At 34.8% G+C, this 5,190-nt stretch overlaps 1 pseudogene; it reads right to left on the bottom strand.

The window, feature by feature from the left end:
* Positions 1 to 1,090: 1,090 nt before the first annotated feature.
* Positions 1,091 to 2,158, bottom strand: LOC149542769 (leucoanthocyanidin reductase pseudogene; annotated as a pseudogene).
* Between the last annotated feature and the right edge of the window lie 3,032 nt (positions 2,159 to 5,190).

Genomic DNA, 5,190 nt, shown 5'->3' with positions numbered 1-5,190 from the left:
ATACTTCGTGACAAAGACTTATGAAACTTATGAAACTTTTTTCAATAGGAGCTGCAACATCATTTCTTGGATGTTCCTATGTTCCTAGTACGGGAACGGTGAAGGATGTCACATTGATCGTCAGCGACGATGAAGGCATTCCATTAAAAGTAGCCAAAGTTCCAGGTACTTTAAAGTTATTATTATTCTATAGTGATATAATAGTAATTTAGTTTTTGATCACTCTTCATCGACTAATGATCCCATGATTGTTTTGTAGGAAATGATCTTTTTTGGAGAAAACTTGGTGATGAGTGTTTGCGAATATTCGGGCCCACCATGCGTACCTGGTGGAACATCATATCCTAATTAAAACCCCAAACCACTATTTTGATTTCATATCATTGCTATAATAGTTTTCCTTTTCATCCATTTCTTGAACTATATTAAAGGTAGCTTCACTTCATTTATGAGTCTAACATGTTTTTTTTTACTTAAAAGGTGGAATAACCAACACAAACCGTTGAAGGATGATCTTATAGAGAGCATGACCCAACTCTTTGGACCTCGTGCATTCAAGAGAAACAAGCTCCTTGAAAAAGCTGGTTTATGTTTGAAGTATATTAGGGACTAGTACAAAAAAATTTATGGGATAACCCCAGGTACGAGCGTCCACCCTATGTTCCTAAGGCTGAGTGGCAGGCTTTGATTTTGGATGGAAAGTATAAAGCTGACAAGAAAAATAATATTACACCAGTGGAGAGTACAACAAGGTATGTGATACTGTTGATAATCTAATTATGTACTAATTAACCTCTATATTTATACTATCTAACATATTTCAAACTTTTCATAGATTGCCTGACACATCAAAGGCAACAAAGGCAAGACTAGAAAGCACGGGACACACAAGCTCGGCTCTGGTGGTTTTTCAAAACTTCAAGGAAGAGTTGTAAGTATTAGTAAATGAAAATTTGTATCAAATTTTTTATATAATGTGATGGGAAATGCTAGGACTCCCTTATTTAGCTCATCAATTATAAATAGGTCAATAGAATATAATAACAGTAGTGGATTTTCATATTCAATATAAACAATTCAACAATTGAAGTCAGACTCTGCAATCTAGATTAGTGAAGATTCCTTCATTTACTAATATGACATTATTTAAAATCTCACCCTTGATGTTTCCATCTCCATAGATTTCAAACTGATCTTGGGGAGGAGCAAGCTCAGAGGGATGGGTATGATAAAAGTAAGGCCACCCATCAATAGAATTGCAACAGATGTAAGTGTATGGAATGTTGGATGCCTCAATTGCCCTCCTAACAACTCTCTTTTCTTTGTAAAAGCTTAGCCCTAGTTCTACTAGATTGGCTCTATCTATATCATGCCCAAATTCCGAAGGAAGAAACCTCTGCATCAAAGTTCAACAATATCAATGCCTTGCATGGCCTTTACCATTGAATTATGATCACTTAAATCTCCCTATAGAACACCCATTATAATATACATGCACATTAATAAGACCCATTACAGAACATGTAGACATTAATAAAACCCATTACAACACAAATTTTTACAACTATAATATAGCTCATGATCCCAACCAAATTAGACTCATTGATGAGGAGATCACTGACCGAACACCCCTTCTTAACATAATTTCTAAATACCCAACTTCACAACAAGACAGTCAAACATGATTATTTGTGAGATGACCGCTATCTAACAATTTAGCAAATAGCTACAATAGTAGTTACCATGAACAAACAAGCAAAGCTTAATCATATATTCTAAACCTATATGACCAATCAAAATAATCTACAGTCTGTAAAATCAATATTTTAAACAAGTACACACACTTTACAACTGTGCCATACATATCTACCACAAAATCTTAGTTATGAACAGAGCTAGTGACATACATAGACAATGTTAACACCAGAATCTTTCAATTCATGGAGGCACTTTTCTTTGGTAGAATCATGGGTAGTGATGGGTCTAATGAGAGCATAGGTAGAATGGCCTGCATTTACAGCTGCAAGAGCAACAAAGCGACCAATATAACCAGTGGCTCCAATCACTAATATTTTACTTTTCTCTTCGTTCAAAAAATCCTCATATGAAGAAATCTCACAAATGGAGGCCATGGTTGAGACTGAATTTTCCTCCAATAGTTGAGAATAAAGGCAGTGATGAATGAGGGAATGCAGTAGCACTTGCAGCCATTTTTATTTCCAAAGAGCTGAACTAACTCTTACCCAACTTAAGAATTTGGAGAAAATATGTTGGTAGAAGCAAAGCATACAAACACACAACATTTATATAGTAGATTGCTCCATCAAAACTACTCAATTTTTCTCCTATTATATTGTGATGGATATAGATGATTTGTTGTTGATATTTTAACTACCCTCTATTGGTTGATGAAACAATGCAAGTAAAATTCACCATACCACGCAAAAATGTAGGGCTTAGAGTTCAAGAGATGCCTCACAGAAGAGGATAAGAGAATTGGCTTCCACTAAGGCTATAGAGCCATGGCTGAACAGCTACGAGTTGAAATCAATGTGGAAGGTTCTAATAATGATGCATCTGAGCCACAGGTAAATAAGCTAAATGAAATTTATTTCAAATTGAATACTTTACCAATTAGTCTATTTGATGTTAAGTTCCAATATAAAGTGAGTATATCTGTTTTAAGCAAGCAATGATAACAATGCGTAGGATGTTGGAATACAACCTGACAATCCTTCTACACAATCTATGGATGCTGAAGGTTCGCATGATGTGCATCCTAGTGGTGGAGGTATACATTTGCTATTAAATTTTTTTTTATGTAATTACAATTGGTGTTTGGATTAAAGTAACATTTTGTATAGCAGCTGTAGAGGATCGAGGGGTCGATGTCCATGACCGTGTTGACATTGAGTCTAGACAAAATGATGTGGTCAGATCAGGTAAAGAGCACCACAGTTATGTTATTTAAAATAATTAAATACTTGTAACAATTATAATAAATTATTTTTAATTTAACTCTTTTATTTTTTATTGCAGAGGACCCCCCTTTGCAACAGCATAGGAATTTGAGATCATCAAGAACAGAGAACAGAACAACTGATGAGGGGGGAATTGATGATGACACTGATGCTCCTCTTAGAGCTTACATAGAAAAAAGAAATAGAAATAAAAAAAAGAAATGATTGTCATCTACATACCTTAATTGATAATGACTGAATTTTATGTCTCAATGAATTTAATTATGTGCTAATGAATGTTCATGAATTATGTGTTAATGCAGAATATTGATGAATGTTGCATGTTAACGAATCTAATGTGTTAATGAATGTTATCATGTGATATTGATTGAATGTTAGATTTTATTAATGGTTGAAAGAATGAATGAATGAATGTTAGATGTTAACAGGGAATGTAGAGTGATGTTAGGGGGAGGAGGGTGGGGCCAAATGAGCTTCCACCTTCACGTGGTTGGCCCTATTTAATAGAGAATATTAAACTATTCTTGAAACAAAGTGAAGCTCAATAAGATACTAACAATAGGTAGAAACAAGAAGCAATAACAAGCTCCTTCTAGAACATAACTCTTCCCAATTATGGCTATCTTCCCCACACTAGGAATCTCCATCATATTCTCATATGCCTGCAACAAAATTAGAATAACTAACCAAAAATAACTCATATTTTCATACTTCTCCATTCTTGGAATATAATCACCTTGTTTAGCCTTCCCTTGGCTCTTCATCTCCATTGTCTTCTCATCCTTCTCTTTGCACCTTGAGACCTCTACTGTTGTTTGCAACATGTCTTGACACCCTTGCCATTTGCCTTGGTATACCAACTCCTGGTTGGTGGCGGTTCTATCCGATTCAGTCATCATTGTCTTTGTGAATTTTCTTTGTCCAACTTTCAATGGACACCATATAGAACCAATCAATATCATATCTGCTTCTCCAAGCCTTGTTTCTTTTCTATTTACATCAGCATTTGTACTTTTTATCTTTGTTCCAATCATCTCCTTTCCCTCAAGCCCTTCAAGACCTAATCTTTTTTTGTCTTCATCAACATCCTTTCTCTTTACCTCTGCTACAACCTTTTGAACCTTTTTGGTGTTAGGTTCTCCTTGCTCTTCAACACTTGATTGCTGCTCATTTGTTATTTGTCCTTCAAATGGACAACTTGTCTTCATATCATCCTTTTCTAGGTTCTTTTCCTCAACCTCATTTTCATTAGCTGTTTACTTCAAAGCATCATCCTTTTTGATCAAAACATCTTCCATTGCTTCACCATGTTCCTCTTTTCTTAGGAACCTTTCCCTCTCAAAGATAGTGGTAACAATATACAAGGAGAGAAAATAGTTTTTGACACTTGGAAGGAATAGAAGAAGTTAATTTTTTGAGTCATCCTTCTATCACAAATGAAATGAGTACATGGATTGATGATGATTATGAGATTGTTCTTACTGCATCTCAACATCATACATTGAGGATGACATAGTAGGGATTGAATCTAGGGGTCATCATTCAGATTATGTGAAGCTACTTGGAGATAAGGATGTTGATCAAAATTATCCTTCACCTTTTAAAAAGTACATGACATTGACTAGCATGTCAGTTTTTATGCATGAGAAGAGTAATATTTCTAATGTCAGTCAATCAAAAAATACATTGTGTGTCAAATCTAATCACCTCGAGGAAGATAGACAAAGAGATGTGATAGTGAAGGATAGGAACAAGTAGGTGAGAAAATGTTTTGATGAAACTATGGCAAGCGAAGAACTAGGGAAATTAAGGGATCATGCTGAAGATGTTGAAAGAGCTCTATGATATCTAGGCATGCCAAGACGATAGCTTCACAAGAAAGAGAGAAGTTGCAAAAAATTAAATAGGAGATATTGTTCAAACTAAGTATTGTAATTCAAATATTGCTTCAAGAACTTCACTCACATTTACCTTGTCAAAAATCTCAACATATAGCATTGAAGTCCTTTAAGGATGAGGTAACAAGACAGTAAGCAAGAATAGATCAACAACTATATATCGTAGGACCTTGGATTGATATAAGCAAAAAAATGATAAGTTGATAGATGTTCATGAAAACATAAAAAATAGAAAATCAAGGTGTAGGAACAAAACACTTCAAAGAACCAAAAGACAAAGCAAGAAATGATAAAGTGGACAACCTAGCTGA

Source organism: Cupressus sempervirens, chromosome 8, assembly GCF_028749045.1.
Source record: "Cupressus sempervirens isolate cs-2001-9-10 chromosome 8, ASM2874904v1, whole genome shotgun sequence".
NCBI classification, from domain to species: domain Eukaryota; kingdom Viridiplantae; phylum Streptophyta; class Pinopsida; order Cupressales; family Cupressaceae; genus Cupressus; species Cupressus sempervirens.
Note: the sequence above shows the minus strand (reverse complement) of the source record. Positions and strands in the feature narration are given on the sequence as shown.